This window comes from Ceratotherium simum, chromosome 15 (assembly GCF_057802395.1).
Source record: "Ceratotherium simum simum isolate JZ-2026a chromosome 15, ASM5780239v1, whole genome shotgun sequence".
Taxonomy (NCBI): Eukaryota; Metazoa; Chordata; class Mammalia; order Perissodactyla; family Rhinocerotidae; genus Ceratotherium; species Ceratotherium simum.
Window position 1 is genome coordinate 36,312,966 of NC_141914.1, and position 17,296 is coordinate 36,330,261.

The 17,296-nt window shown below is 45.6% G+C and overlaps 1 protein-coding gene across 12 annotated transcripts in view; it reads right to left on the reverse strand.

Moving 5' to 3' along the window:
* The window catches only part of ST6GAL1 (ST6 beta-galactoside alpha-2,6-sialyltransferase 1), a 123,549-nt gene that overhangs the window by 71,137 nt on the left and 35,116 nt on the right, over positions 1-17,296 (reverse strand). The gene's annotated exons all lie outside the window — the stretch shown is intronic.

Sequence of the window (17,296 nt, forward strand, 5' to 3'; positions counted from 1 at the left end):
CCACATTTTCATTTAAGAATGACTAGACAAAAGATCTGGAAATGGGTGTTTATAAGAGGGACAGTTGAGCAATGGCAGCAGATAAGCATCTATGTAGAGGTGGCAACTGTGGGCCTGTGGCCACTTCTGCATATATGGACAGTGGAGCCACACCTTACCCAATGGTTAGTTACAAAATCAGTGCCAGGGTCAAAAATCTCCCTCCTCTGAGAAACTACTGACTAAAAGCATTTTAAGAATTTTAAAAGTCTTATCCATCTACCGAAATATAAAGAGTTTATTTGGATCCTGATTTGAATAAACAGTTTTTAAATTTAGGTGTATGTATACACATATCCACATATCCACATACGTATGACAATCGGGGAAATTTGAATATTGACTCCATATCTGATGATATGAAGGAATTGTTCATTATTTAAAAGTGATAATAGTATATTGTAGTTCTTTTTATTTTTAAAGAATCTCTATCTTTTAAACACACACATTGAAATATTTACCAATAAAATAAAAAAATAAATGAACAGCTAAATTACAAGTCAGTCAAAATAAGATCTTATTTTGTATGGACATTCATGTACAGTACATGAAAGTTAAACAAAAAGAAAGTTCTCCTACCTTAAACCACCCATAAAATACAGAATACACAGTCTGTTTATACAACCCCGAACACTCATACAAAAGTTGACTCTGAATCCAACACAGCTGGATCATCCTCCAGCCCTGGAGATTATGATTTCCTCCTCTGGGTATCAGAAGAAATCATTATCTTGAGTTGAGTACCACGTAGCACGAAAAAGGCAAATATTTCAACATTGGGATCACATCCAGCACAGTATCTTACCCTACCGAGATGGAGGGAACCCCTGATTCACGTCTCCCCACCTGAACTTGTGCAAGCCTTAAGTTAAGCTGACTGAGTGGTCATTAGAGTTGTGGGCACTGTTTCAATTACTCTCTCTTTCCTTCTCAATCTCTCCCTTTTTAAAAATGTGCTGAGTAGATCGAGTTGAATTGACGTGCCACTCTGTGCTCAGAGGCTACTTCCCTGAGGTGAACTTCCCTAGGCTTCTGGTATTAGAGCTGCCATTTAGGGGAAGAAGAGGATCGCATCTCAACACATAGAAGTATGTGGATGATAAGGAGCATTCAGAGTGGTTTAGGTCACCAAGACAATTTCTGATGAGGAAGCATAAACATGTCTCCCTATACGCAGCAACATGGAGGGCAGAGAGTCTGGTATTCAATTGTTATTGTCATTATCATCATTGTTATTGTAAGTATCACTTACGAAGCTGCTACTCTGTGCTAGATGCTATTTTATCATAAATCTTCTGAGTAACTCTGTGGGTTGACTCTTACAGAAGAGGAAGCTGAAGCTCAGAATAACTGAGTGATTTTCCAAAGGTCACACAGCTAGAAAGGGACAGAACCAAGATTCAAACCTCACTCCCCACGCCTAACCCTGTCCAGCATGCTCCACCCCTGCATGCAAATGAGGCGGTTAAGGCACAGTTATTCAAAGAGACCCTTTATCTTCTAAAACATTAAAAAAAAAAAAAAGTTAAGTTGTATAACTGAAAAGCAGAGAAAAACCCCCACTCTTTGATGCCACACGACGACTTCTGCAAGTTTGCAGCCCTGTTTAGTTTCACTTCCAGTTTCTCTGGCCATCATTCCGTCTCTCCTTTGATCCATGTGACATGCTTGAGAGAAGAGAAAAGGAAATGATTTCTTGTTTGGAATGATAGAAGTCCAGGTGACCCCACAACACCCCATCTGAAAAAAAAACAGGTCCTGTAAGACAATTTTTTTTCTTTAAATCTCAAGTCTATTGGGTTATTATGGCAACTTAATAATTGAGTCAGACTGGCTGCTCATGGAAGTGAACTGACAAAGGATGTGCTCTGCCCAAGGGCCAGCCAAGCAGCAACCACAAGGACCCCCCAGGGAGTTTGACCTTGGAATAGATTCCTTTATGAACTCCCTACTTCCATTCCTCATGCCGGTGTTTATCAATTGCTTGCAAAGGGAGCGTCCACCCCAGGCTAGATGCTGTGGGGCACACGGACACTCAAGTCAGAGTCCCAGCCCATAGGTAGCTCCAGAAGTCATAGGGAGCAGGGATAGGGGAAACAGCCGTCCTCTGTCACAGGAACCTATCCTCCATCGTCCCCGGAAGGATTAGAGGGGACGGGTGCTTTTGGAGGGGGTTAGCAAGTGCTGGCCAGCAGCAGGAACCACCTGACCTAGATAAATAGTGGACTGTAAGCCCCTTACAAGCAAGGACCATGTCTAATTTGCCTTTGTATTCAAAATTTGCCAATATTTCAAGAAAGTAGGCCTCAAATATTTGTGGTGGATATTTTAGATCGTGGTCATGTACTGTGTTTACAATTTTAAAAGACATTTATGGTGAAATACTGAAACCGTTCTCAGGTGTCACAACAGAAACTGAGGGGCTCAGATTGAAGAACTGAATTTCTGTCCTCAGATCAATTTGGCCATATGGGAGGTCAGCTGGAGACAAGGGAATCCGCTCAAAGGTGGGATCTGCTGATATCTCAAAATTATGGGCAGATCCCTATCTGTCCTCAGAAGGGAGGAGGGTGGTTGGGGAATGGAAGCCCACTCTGGCTTCTATTGTGGGAAGGTGAGAAGATGCCAAGCTCTGTGACTCAGTGGAACTCACTTCTGCCCACAAGTTCAATGCACCCCCCGACCCCTGCCTGCCCAACAGTGGAGTTATGGGAGCAAAGAAAGCAAGATGAATGCGATCATCACAGAAGGCACCAGTGCAGCTCATATCCCTGCCCAGTACGGGATGAGGCCATCAGGTGACTAACTCATGCTTCTAAGGAAACAGGGTCACAAGAGCATTCGCTTTACTGGTGAGACTTGGGGAGGCCAAAGGAGATAATCCTAAGGTGGGAACACTGTGAAAGCTCTATATCAGGCCATCCAGGGAGGAGCCACAGGCATCCTTTGACTTAATGTGTGGAGAGAACCAGTGGGTCTGACATAAAGAGAGTGTTGACTATGAGGTAATTTAGTATAGGAGCCAAAGTCTCCCTGAACCCCAGTCTGAGTTAAGGGCACCCCCGGTGCCCCCACAGCACCCTGTGCAGACTCCATCCCAGCATCCCTCTCACAGTTTCTATGTCTGTCCCCTCTACAAGGGTGTGATCTTCCAGAGCACAGGAACCATTCTAGTCCTCTCTGAAGCCCGGGAACCTATCACACTGCTAGGTACAGACTGGGTCCTAAGAATGACTTGTGCGTGCCCTGAATGAATGAATCACTAATGAGGTGCCTATAGGAGAATCACACTCCACTCCAGAGTAAACAAATGCCTGGCTTGACTGCAAAGCCAAATCACAGCAAGTCCAGGAGAGGGCACCTGACTAGGTCCTACTTGCCTATCCCATATCATAAACGAATTCAACGGAAAGGTCTCGATCACATGAGAAAAAGAAAGAAAGATTTAATTTTTTATTAATTGCAGAGAAAGTCAAATATAGGAAGATTTCAATCATCAGCTCTTTGTCCAAAGCCCAAGCCCTCTACACTGGCCCCTCCCATCAGACTGCCAACATTGTTATCCAGGTTCCCTTGTACGTGATGTGTGGGGCCTCAGCACCCTCAGAGGCCTAGCAGCACACCGGTAGAAAAGACCTTAGTGGACACAGTCAGGTGGTCAACCTGCCACCTGTTGAACAAATTCCCCAAACAATAGCAACAAAAAATGGCCAACCAGCCAGCATCCACTTTTACACCTATAATAATGATCCTCTTCCTCCAAGACAGCCCGACCCCACACAGCCAGATGTTAATTATGAAAGACTTTTTACTTACATTGGACTAAACTGCGCCCCACCCCCCTTAGCTTCCACTTGCTGGTTCTAATTCTACTCTCCAGAGGCAAACAAATGTCTATTCTTTTTTTCATAAAACAATCCTTTAAGAGGATTATACCCTCCTAAACTTTCTTTTTTTCAAGCTAAACACTCCCAGTCTTTGAACCATTCCTTAGATAATATGATTTCTGAATCCCCTAACCTCTCTGTTCACTCGCCTCCTGGCCTACTCTCATTCGTCCACATCACTTTTTTTTTTTTTTTTGGTGAGGAAGATTAGTCCTGAGCTAACCTCCATGCCCATCTTCCTCTATTTTGTATATGAGATGCCGCCACAGCATGGCTTGATGGGCAGTGCATAGGTCCTCGCCAGGGATTCAAACCTGGGAACCCCAGGCCACCGAAGCAGAGCGAGCAAACTTAACCACTATGCCACTGGGCCAGCCCCTTACATCACTCTTAAAAGAACTAAACAGTTTCCAGGTGTGGTCCAACTAGTATGGAACAGGAGACTGACTATGCCTCTACCATGCAACTATTCAGAGTTTCTGGTTAGTTTCTAGCAGCCTCATGCTAATGACTCTCACTTAGTTGAGCACTATATTTCAGGCAACCAAACCACCACCCGCTCCACATTTTCCATCTTGTTTACGTGAATATAAATCCTCAGTTACTGAGAATACAAAGATGTTCATTGTCTGATAGGAGAGTTCTAAGTTATCATCATAATCAACATAAATTAAGGTTTCTCTATGTTTTGGGATCACACAAAAATGTCTGGTCCTTGAGCAGATACTTGGAATGGTCTTTAAAATACAGATTATGGGGCCATATGTGTTACATTGTGCAGACACCACAAAGAGCAACTAAACTGAGGTACAAGAGGCTGGGTAGGACCGCCAACTGGGAAAGATCTTATCTTATGTAATAAGACATTATGGATAGAGAAAAGCTACAGTGCTTTCCATAGGAGCCTCAAATTAAAAGTCTCAGCTCATAGAACTCTATGTCCCATGTCCCAGAGTGAGGAGGAGTAGTGGGGATTTATTTAATAATAATTAATAATTATCTTAAGTTTCATCATTATCACTGATTATTACAGGTGCTGTGCATTTTACATAGGTCATCTCAGTTATCACCTGATGCTGATGGTTTGTAATTATCCCTTCAGAAAATTTAAATATGTCTCTCTCCCTGGGTTTCTCCCATTCTCCAGAAGGCACTGAAGACCTCCAACAGCACTTCAGCAAAAATATTTGCAAGTTTTCTCAGGGCCCTGGTAATGCATTCAACCAACCAACTCCCTTTGATAAATATTTCTCAAGATTTTCCTGAGAATAAGACACTGTGCTGGATGCTAGGGACTCTGGCGGACTTCAAGCAGCTACATTTCTTACTTTCATCCCTCTTTAGCCATGGGCTTCAATCCTCTCTCCGCTTTGTTGGCTGTGTGGCCTTAGGTAGGTTACATTAAATACTGATATAATGCCCTTTACCTAATGAGGGTGGGTGTAAGGTGCATGTGTGCCCAGCATAGTTCCAGGCACATATGATTCTTAATAAATATTAGGGATTTTTTCTTTCTTTCACTCTTTCCTATGCAGTCTGCCAATCTGTCTGTTTTCAGAGGAGGTAGGAGTAAAAAAGGAGTTAAACTGTTCTGCTTTCTCCCAAGACATCTGTGAATTTTATGTCATTTGCCACCATCAGGAATTATGCCTGCATTCTTCGCATATCACTTTTTTTTAAAAGGAAAAAGAAGCAAGACTTTGGTTCTTGATATATCTTGCAAGTCATGCTTCCTTTTATTTGTTCCTTTCCTGACACTATTGTATTTTTACAATTGAAAGAAAACTAACTAAGATCATTTTAAATCCAACTCCCAGGGAGATGGCACAACTTGGCAGGAGATGAAGCTGGTTCAAAACCAGGCTCTGCCCGAGAGTGGTCTTTCTGTGCCCTTGGCCAACTCTTTTGTTCCCCTTGTTTCCCTGGACTTACCATCTGCTATGGTCTGAATGTTTGTGTTCCCCTCAACATTCATAAGTCGAAATCCTAACCCCCAGAGTTGAAGGTATTAGGAGGTGGGGCCTTTGGGAGGTGATTAGGCCATGAGGGTGGAGCCCCCATGAATAGAATTAGTGCTTTTATAAAAAAGATTCCACAGAGCTCCACTGACCCTTCCACACAGCAGGAAGGCACAAGCTATGAACCAGGAAGCGGGCCCTCAGCAGACCGCCACCATGCTGGTGCCTTCATCTCAGACTTCCCAGCCTCCAGAACTGTGAAAAATAAATTTCTGCTGTTTATAAGCTACGCAGTCTGGTATTTTGTTACAGTAGCCCAAATGGACTAAGTCGCCATCATACCCCTTACAGCCGTACAGTGGGTAACATGTCATTCTAGTAACCCAAGTGAGTCGTTGAAAATTTCTCTCTTCAAACCACTGTGCAGTACAGAGAAAACCAAAGTATAACCACTTACAGCTGTTCAAACGCTAAAGAGTACGTCACTAAGGGGCGAGAAATGCCACTAGCAAATAGTCAGTGGTTCAAAAAGCAACCTCCCTACATCAGACACTCTTTATTTTGTTGTTGTTGATACAGTGACCTGTCACTAAATTCTATGTATTTTATATTGTATTCGATAAATATTTATCATGGACCTACTGTGTGTCAGGCACCGTGCTAGGGGCTTGGACTCAGTAGCAACTCTTTGGCAGGGACCAGGTATAATTTACACTATGTTCCATTTGCCAGTCTGGATGTTATTCACTTACTGTGTCACTTCCCCACCCCTACTCTCCCACCCACACCCAAAAGATTATATTATAGTTAAAAAAAAAATCCCCTAAACAAATCACTTCCTCAAACAACAAACTGACCTCTCCTTCTTCATGGCAAGGCCTATTAAGTTGCTTACACTTCCTCACTTTCCACTTGTTCCTCAAATAATTGAAGCCAGCCCACATCATTCCACTGAAATTACATTTCTAATTACAAAATCTAAAGATTCCTCTCCGGTACCTACCTCAGGGAGGCCTCTCTGGTTCTCCCCCTCTAATGCCTGACAGGTGTCCTCCCAGTTTCCCTCCTCCCTCCCCATCTCAGCTTCCTCTGGCGACCAGCTTCCTGCCTGAAATGCCCACATCCCCAGGGGTTCAGCCGCAGCAGCGGGCTCCTCTCACTCTGTACCCCCTTACAGGCAGACGATTCCTGCATCCATGTGGCCAGCCCCCTCTGGCATCTCCCCCAGACTCCAGACCACATCTTTTTAAAAAAATTTTTAACTAGACACCTGTACAGAAACTTTACACTCTATACTTAACTCATAACCACTACATAACACAAAACCACTATGTGCTCAGCCTAAATCTTAGTACTTGGGATACAAGAGTGAATAAACCAGATGAAAATCACTGCTCTTAGAGCTTTATATTTTAGCAGAGTGAGACACAATGAATAAATGTAGTAAGTAAATTACTTCGTATCTTAGAAGACGCTAAGTGCTATGGGAAACAAAGCAGAGCAGAGTATGGGAAGGGGAGGATCAGAAGTGCTAGGTGGAGGCAGGTTTCCATTTTTAAAAGGATAGTCAGAATAGGCCTCATTGAGGAGGAGACATTTGAGCAAAGAATGAAAGGTGGTGAAGGAGTGAGCTGTGCAATACCTCGGGAAGAGAATGTGAGGCAGGGGTAAGGGCCCGAGCAAAGACCCAAGACAGGAGTGCACTCGTGTGTACTGGCTGGAAGGAAAGGACCAAGGAGGAGGGAACAAGGAGAGAGGGTCAGAGAGGGGCAGAGACAATGGGGTGGAGGGGATGAAGAGACCAGGTGGGGCCTTATAGGTCATGGTAAGGACTTTGGCTTTTACTCTGAGTAAAATTGGGAGCCACTGCCAGGGTTTGAGCAAAGAAGCAACCTGATCTGATTCAATGTCACCAGGACTGCTCAGGCTACCCTGTGGGGACAGGAATAGGGGACAAGGGTAGAAGCAGGCAGACCATCAGGAGGTCACTGGGGTGATCCCAATGAGAGACGCTCGTGGCTTGGAGCAGGTAGTTGCAGGAGAGGTGGTAAGAAATGGATATGTTTTAGATGTCCTTCAAAAATCAAGCTTGATGGATTGGATGTGGGTGGAGAGAAAGGGTCAAGGATGATTCCAAAGTTTGGGGCCCAAGCAACTGGAAGGATGATGCTGCTTTCAACAGAAAAGGGGAAGATGAGGGAAGAACAGATCTGGAGGGGAAGAGAAGATCAGGAGCTCAGTTTTGGGTATCCTGAGTTTGAGATTAGACTGTCAAAAGGAGTGTTAAATAGGCAGCCTGATAGGAAATTATCAGGAGAAAGAGGTCAGGAGAAAGCTCCAGGCTGGAGGTACACATGGGAGTTATCAACACTGAGGACCCTTTAGAGGGTGAGTTTTTCTGCACCCAGCCATGTGGTGTTTACTGTGGAGCAAGAGTTCCTGGCTTTAAACCTGACTCCACCACTTCTCAGCTGTGTGATCTTAAACAGGCTACTCAACCACTCTGAGTGTTTCCTCACCTGTAAAATGGAGAAACTAACAGGACCTACCTCTTAGAGTTGCAATGACAAAAAAAAATGAGGCAATTCACGTTAATTACCTTGTACATAGTAATAAGCACTCGATATGTTAATAATTATAATCCTCTCCCTCACCATCTCCATCTCTTACTGCCTTGCAAAGCTTGATATCTTCAACTTTTCCTTCTTTCTTGCCCCATATTTAACTCACCCCTCACCCCGTGTGTTCCTGGATCACTTGTTCATCCTGGCACCTCACTGCCCCTAGAACAAGCCCTTAAAAGGTATTGAATCAAACTAAATAGGAAACAAAGTTCTACTATTTCTACTCTCAAAACATTTCTTAAATCTGTCTCCATCTCTCTTTTCTCATTATTTCTTATCTGAGCTCTCAATTTTACTTAATCCTCAATTATAGCTCAAATCAAATTAAAATACAATTTTAATTAGCTTACATGTCTGTCTGCCCTTAAAACTGTAAGCATTTCAACCACCAAGTAATAATTAGCTCCATATCCCTAGAGCCTTTGTGTCCAGTGCCCAGACCACAGTAAGTATCTAATAAACATCAGTTGAACAAATGAAAAAACAATTTTATTGGCTACCTACTACCTGCTAGACACTGAAATTAAAATACAATCATCACTACCTCCACATAAATGACAGTCCCTGCCCTCAAGGAGTTTTGAGAGACAAACTTAGTACACCTGAGGCAGAAAACAAATTAGCTGCATAATCTAATGAGATCCCTATAATGAAAGAGCAAGCTATATAATATTGACCACATCCACACAAGGAGCTCCAAGAAAAGGACACTGTCTTGGCTAGAGTTAGAAATGAAGACGGAAACTGTTAGTGGACTGGCCAGCTATAGCCAGAAGCCTTCAAGAAGGAAAGGAGATGTGAGCAGGGTTTTTGAATAGAAGGTGCAGACGTGAGGCAGGCCACTGGGGGCTTTGCCAGAAGTCAGGGATAACAGAGGAGAGAAAAGGCGGTGCGTGCGAGTGCCCAGCTCGAATTGAAGGCCAAAGGAGCTGCTGGAAGAACAGATGGCAGATAGGCAATCAAAAATGGGAGTGTGGTAGAGGACTTTCCATCTTAACGTGAGTACACAGGTGATGTAAAGCCAAAAAATAAGATCTGTTCATAGTTACAGAAAATAAAGCTTGAGTTGGAAAAAGCCCTCAAGTTTCTTTGCCACTCTTGGAGGATTTTTGTTTTCCTAATACGTCAAACCTATATAGTAGAAGATGCAACCTCCTTGTGTTGGCAGACAGATGGGGGCTCAGACGTCTCTTTATCCAAGTTAATACACACAGGTACTCTTTGGTCTCAAGCTCAAGGTTGATTAAATGATGTGCAGCTCACACTCCTTTCCTCTCACTTCATCTTCCCAACTGTCGTCACTCCTCTAGAGCAGTCCAATTCCTGGCTCCTTGCCACAGAGCCCCAGCCATTTGCAGACACACGTTCCCCAACATAGTTGGCCACCATTCTTAGTGTTAATGGAGCTTCACTGAGAGTCATTAGTAACCAGAAATCCATCTCTACTGCAATCACCAAAAGATGACTTCAGTAAGGTCAGGGTTATCCACATTAATAAGGATTAGGGATAACTTCAAATGTGAATGTAGGGATCGGCCATCCCTTTGATACACTCTATACGTAGCTTTGCTTTCTACCACCAGTGAGGGTAACCAATCCTTAAGTTTCCTCCTCATCCAGAGAAGCAAAACTTCCTATTATTCCAATAAGGCAAAATAATATGGGCTCAATAAGTTCTAATTTGTGAGTCACATAGACCTTTGAAGTCCAACTCCACTGCTTACTAGCTCTGTTGCATAGGGCAACCTAGTTGGATTTTCTGGGCCTCAGTTTATTCATCTGTAAAACAGGGATAATGTTACCCACATCATAGGGTTGTTGGGAGGATTAAATGAGAAAAGAAATGTAAAACACCCAGCAAACAAGCAGTGTTCAAAGTGGCAGCAATTATCACAGATCTTGGAATGGAAGTAGCCAAGGCAAGGCAATCATTCAGTAGGATTTTAGCAGGGTCTCATAGATGGATTGCTCTTAGTCTACAAGAAAGCTTGTGCTGAGTTTTGTCATCAAGGCTGAGGTTGGAAATAGAAGGTTAATGGACCAGGGTAGCAGTCAAGCCTTTCCCTGTGCTCTAATAGCACAATATTCCCTGACTACATTCTATAATTTATATGCTCACAGGATGGGCCTTGAAAACTTAAAAACAAAGAAGCCTCAGGGATACTGATGAGAGATAGAAAGACATCTGCCCATCATCAGTCCCTGAGGAAGACAACGTGCTCAGCACCCTGGTTACAGGACTCAGAGTCCAGAGGCTCAGAAGCTACCAAGAAGACTGCAGTGCAGGCTGCCCAAGACACAAAGCAAGGAGTGACGGCCCCAAAATATCTCCTCACTTTGGCCTCAGCCGTCCCTTCTTCCTGCTTCCCCTCCCTGAGTCGGGATCCTTCCTGACTTTGCACAGCTGCTCCATTCCACCTCTGCTGGAAACTTAACACACCGAAGCCCTCCTGAGTGCATGCGTAAGGCAAATCTGATGGGGCACTGGGTCTTTGAAGAGCCAACCCCTCAACCAGCACACCTGATACATGGTGTCACCGACTGCTTGGCCACAAGCAACAGGGACCTTTGAAGGCCGCTCATTCCATCTGCAGATAGCTCTGAGTTTAGGGTTTTAGAATGTAGACTCACTGATCCAGAATTGACTTCTCTTGACTTCTACCTTGAAGATCTAGTTCTGAGACTAATGAACTTTTAAAAGATGAAAACCTTTGCATGATAAGATATCCTTTCAATCAATTCATACCATAATACTCACAGCTAATATTTATTGAGGGCCAACCATGAGCCACACCTTACAGGCAGGAAAGCATAATATAGTGTTTCCTGAACCTGCCAGATCCTAATACCATCCTGGGTACCTGTTACATCCACTGCTCCCCAGGTCCCACCCCAACCAGGCTGAATCAGAGTCTGAGACAGAGCCTGGGAACTGCTCTTTTAACAAGAACCCCAGGTGATTTTGTGTGTGTGTGTGTGTGTGTGTGTGAGGAAGATCAGCCCTGTGCTAACATCCATGTCAATCCTCCTTTTTGCTGAGGAAGGCTGGCCCTGAGCTAACATCCATGCTGATCTTTCCCCACTTTATGTGGGACGCTGCCACAGCATGGCCTGACAAGTGGTACGCCAGTGCGCGCCCGGGATCCGAACCCGGGTCGCCAGCAGCAGAGCGCACACACTTAACCACTACGCCACGGGGCCAGCCCCAAGGTGATTCTTAAAATAAGCAAATTGGAGATTGGTGGCATAGTGGATCAGGTGTGGCATACCTGGGTCCATTACCTGATTCCATCATTTACTTGCTGTGTGACCTTGGGCAATTTACTTAACCTCTCTGAAGCTCAGTTACATATCTGTGACTTCAAAATGATAACAGCATCTACCTAGAGATAGACATACTATAGGGTATTCAGAGGAATAAATGAGATGCCACTTAGCTCAAGTCCTGTCAATAGTGGCTTCATCACTGATCCTCATGACCCTATAAAAACAGCAACCCCATTATTTTTGCCCAGTGCTACACAATTAGCAATTAAAGTGCCTGAGACCAGGATTTAAACTCAGATCCATCTCCAAACTCTAAGTGCCTACACCCAGCAGCAAGGGAAGGAGGAATTCAATGGGCAGGAGGCCCAGTGGCATAGCATGACCTACACATCCAAGTCCTGGCTCCAAATTCACGCTTGGACTCAGCTCATATAACATCCTCAGGAGCAGCCATCAGGCAGGAGCTCTGGCCAGCAAGATGCCCCAGCACCAGAGCAAGGAAAGAAAGTTTGCCTTGCACTTCCTCCTGACTCTGCTGCTTCTCCTCTCCTGCGCGCCATCTCCTTCTCCTTCCTTTTGGGACCATCCAGAATCCCCACTTTTTCTCCAGGTCTGCACTCAGCCCTGCCCTAAGGCCCTCCTCTCCTGGGAGTCAGGCTGGGTACAGAGTTTGAGAGGCTGGCCTGGGGAACAAGGCAGGCCCTGCTTCACTCCACAGCTGCGAGGCCTCGCATGGCTACTTCACTCCTCTGGGACCCTCTCTCTCTCTCTGCTGCGGGGCTCATTTGCACTAACGCTCTCGGCCCAGTACCTGGCTCACCTGTCAATTAATTAATAGCACCACAGCCTTGCCTATCACCTCTCTCTCTGAAGTCCCGAGACCTTGCATTTCGGTTCAAGTGAGGCCTTCTGTGACTCATACTTTAGTGCATCGTTTATCAATGAACCCCGATTCCTTTGTTCACACAAATATGCCTCAGGTACAGGTGATACAGAAATAAAAAGGTCCAACTCCTGTTCCTGAGGCCTTAGAGGACGAGAAGGACCCATAAATTGATGAGTGGAAAATCACATCAGGCATTAAGAAATAAGGGCTGGCCTGGTGCCAACTCCGCTAGAGGAAGTCAGAAAAGGTAATGTTCATCCTGGGTTCTGAAGGATGTATAGGAGTTTAACTGGCAAAAAAAGGCATGCACAACAGAAAGAACAGTAGTGCAAAGATTCAGTCATGAAAGCAGGCCCATTGTACTCAGGGAATGGTGAGAAGCTGTGGGGGTGAGGGTATGAGGGCTGCAGTGACAGCAAATGGGGTTCCACAGGATTAACTGCTCCAGACATAAGTGTTTCTAGTCCCAGTTTATCCTGCAAGAAACTGGGACTGGTGGAGTTTTCAAAGCAAGCAAGTGACATTACTTGATTATTTTCTTCAAACTCATTGTTGAGCTCTTGGTCCTAAAAAGGGGCTTTGATGAGGCATGAAGAGTGAAGGGGAGCCATTTCAGTTGATGGAGGAGAAGGTGCCAGAGACCATTTTCCTTCACCCCAGGACTGGCCTGCAGCATCATCGTCTACCCCACCAACCTCTGTTTCGGCCGATACTGAACTCGAGTCAGGTCCCCACTTCAGTACCAACCGCCAGAAGATGTCTTCAGAGTGCCGGGAAGAGACAAAGATGAAGGACAGAGGAGTCGGGACTAGCTGCAGGGATACCGTGAAGGTGACCCGGGGAAATATCATTTTGCATCTGGTGGCTCACAATGTCCTGAAAGGAGCATGAGATAGACCCAGGTTCAAATCCCACCTCCTGCCCTTTGCCACCTACATGACCTTGGGTAATTCCCTTGATCTCTTGGGGGCTGTTTTCTCATCCATTAAATGGAGATAACAAGCCCCCCCTCAAAGCCTAGTTCTGAGGATTAATTTCTTTCAAGTGGCCAGCATAGTGTCCACTGTCAGGAATAATGGATCTCTAAATATTACTAAACTGATTATTAATATCATTTTTATCTTATGGGAGAGGGAGACGTCAGACTAAAAACCTTCAAAAATAGCGGGCCCTACTGCTGTACCAGGATGGACTCAGCTCCCCCACGATGCCCACTGGGTTGCTGTGAATTCCTAGGTGAGACTTGGTCAGTCCCTTCCAAGTTGCTTCCTTGGCTGTTTCTGTAGGATAGGATCATATATCCCACCTGGGAGCTGTGGGCCCCTGAGAGCTGTGGGTCTTGCAGCTCAGGGCTTCTCAGAGGGCTCACATGACAACCTGGCAGAGCGCAGCTGTTCCTGGCAAGGCCATTAATAATACAGGCCTTTTTCCGCAAACTCAGGCAAACAGCCTGAAGTGACAAGTGAAAACACTGGGTCCAAATTCTCACCAGAGCTTAGGGCAGAGGAGGCCAAAACAACTTGCCTTTATCAGGGCTAACTCATGGAACTGAAGCGGAGTTCTGCTAGGGAGTGGTGCTGAAGGAAACTGCCCGTGATAAAAGCTAAGAGAAGCAGGAAAAACCGCGGGGAGAGGGGTGGTAATTGGTCAAGCTCCTTGCAGAATAAACCGCCTCTATTGCCTATGGGTGGTTTCAGGGGAATGTTTCAGAGACCCAGGGGCAGAGAGACAGGAGTCCACGTGACTTGTTGGCTGAGGAGTGAATTGGGCCACGGATCTCATCTCAGCAACAGCCAAAAAACACAGCAGCCACCCCAGGCAGCCCAGAGACACCTGCGACAGGAGCGAATATGAAGAGCAGGCCAATCTCCTCTCACAAGCAGGGGGACAAGGCGGGTAGGGCTCAGCAGGATTTCTGTCTCGTTCGTTTATCTGTATCAGCACCAAAAACAGGGCCTGGCACCAAGGCACTCAGTCAATGTGAGAAACCGAAGAAATACGTGGTGTGGAGGGAGAACACAGGCTTTGGATCCAGCAGCACCAGTTAGTAACTATGCAAATTTAAGCAAGCCATTTGTTCTGACCCTCAGTCTCCCCATCAGGAAAATGGAGTAATGACGTGTACTTTGAAAGGTTCTTATGAGAATTAAATAAAATAATCTATGTAAGAGCCCCTAAAATAATGCTTGGTAGGTAGCAGGCACTCAATACATGGACTTCTCAGAATTTGATCTCAGTCTTCAAATACAGGTGAGACCTTGAATATCAACTCTGCTTCCAATTCTTATAGTTGGGGGAGGAGGGAAGATTGAGGGAACAATAAAAAGAGAATGTAAAACGATTGAAGACGATAAACAAAAGGAAGACCTCTGAGGTCACATCGGACAAGTCATGTACTTCTCTGGGTCTCAGAATTCTCTATGGGAAGATGGGAGGTTGGATTTGATCGGTGGTCTTCAAACTGTGCTCCAGGAACCCTAGAAAGTCTGTGGAAACCCTGAAGGGGTTTCTTGGGGTGGGGAGGAGGGAGACAAGTGGGTCTCCAGCACCTTCAGGAAGCTTTCTATGGAAGGCTTTCTTCTGAAGAAACAGTTCAACACTCAACCCTTTGAAAGATACTGCTTTCTCCAAGGTCACCAGTGACCTCTGAATTACCAGTTCTCTCCAGGCACCTAGTCCGGGACTAGGTAAGGCCAAGGAGCTGCCTGGGGTGCAAAATTGGAAGCGGCCCTCACCCTCAAGGTTGTGCAAGCACGGGGTTGGCACCCGCATGTGAAGGCCTCCTTCAATTTTGCACCCCAGGCACCTTGCTTACCTCCCGCTAGAAGCAGCCCTGAGACTCGACCCTCCTTCAGTGCCCATCCTCACTCACCTCTTCGGCATCTCTCACCACTACCTTCTATGGCACTGCCTTCCACAGGCACAGTGTTCTGCTTCTCTCTGGCTCCCCCTCTTCCTCCTGGGCAGAGGGAGTGGAACGGGCAGAGAAAAGCCTGCCAGGCAAGGGCAAAGCATGGTGTAGGGAGACCACTGAGTCTGGCTTTGGACAGGCTCAGTTTGAGGGGTTGGTTGAACTGCAAAAGGCAGGTAGGCAGGCAAGTATGGGGCCCGGGGGAGAACAGGTGGGGACAGAGAGATTTCTCCCCTCTCCTGGCAGAATCTTCTGTCACCCACTTCTTCCTTCCTTGCCCCACTGCCCTGCCCATGTCAAGTCCACATCACCTAACATTAGGATGCTCCCCATAGCCTCCTAACCCAGGCCCACTTCCCACCTCTCTCCTCACGCAAGATTACTCTCCCAAGTCCAGCTCTAAATAATCACGCCCCTCCTCGGAGACTTAAAATGGCATCTTCTGTGTTTGCTCCACTAAGTCCAACTTCCTCCGTCTAACATACAAAACTGCACTCCCAACCTTACCCCCAAGCCTCCAAGCAACAGCCCACCATACGCAAATGCACCCCTCCTCCCTGAATTTGCCCTAGCCAGCTGCCCTGACATTGTTCATGCTTCTTTCTTCCTTCAGCGCACCCCCACCCCTCACCCCAATTCCCCGTTGAATCTTTGTCTTGTACACAGCACACCCACTCGCCAGTCTTCCCAGATCCTGCATCTAGGCTTAGCCGAAGCCGCTAGCTCTTTGCAGATGTTGGAGAATACACTTCCCTCCTTCTGCTTGGCCAACAATCCCAGTGCAATAGCAGGTATTGCAAAAGAAAGGCGCTTGCCTTGCCCTCAATTAAGAACCACAGGGCAGAAAATAAACACCTGCCCTGCAGCTGCCAGGAGACCCATACATGCAGGTAGGTTACATTTAACAGTATCTTCAGTAGGAAGCTTGTCAGCTGCAGGGAAGCAAAAATCTCCACTTGTTTATCTCTTTATTCCCTTCTGCCCCTAGCCCAGCTGTGGGCTCCAGCAGGCTCAGTAAATACTAATTGAATTAATTAATGAGAGCCTCCTGCTGGGAGCACAGAACTAATTCCAGAAAAAATAATGGAACAATTTCCATGAAAAATAATTTTCTTGCCTTTTCCATGTAAAGATGACCCCACCAATGATGGAAATATTCTAAAACTGGCTTGTGGTGATGGTTGCACAACTCAGTTTACTAAAAAAATCACTGAATTGACACTTAAATCAAGCTAATTTCATAATATAGACTGTAGCACAGTAAAGTTGTTTTAAAAAAAATCTGTATGATGATCAAAACCACCACAATGGTGCACTTTGTTGAGTCATAAGTTGACTGAGTCATGAGCACAGTCAAAACAACAGAAAAAGATGACCTGGCCCTGTAAGTTGTGGCTCTGAGCTAAGTCTCAGTCCCCATGAGATCAGCAGCAGCTGTGAATGATGGAATATGGGTAACCTCATAGAACAGTCTGGGTTGTTGGGGTGGGGGAGAGCTCTGGGGTGACCAGGCATTGGGTCAGTCTATAGTCAGGACATAGCATCAAGTGAACTGATCCTGGAGAATGTTCCACATGGGCCTCTTGAGTGGATCAAGGCTAAGGAATCAGACCCCAGGTCAGAATCACTTCCTCGAGGAAGTGTCCTCAGCCTCAGACTATGGTTCTCTCACACGGCACCACAGAACTTCCTTCACAGCAATCCCACAATTCATGTTTCATACT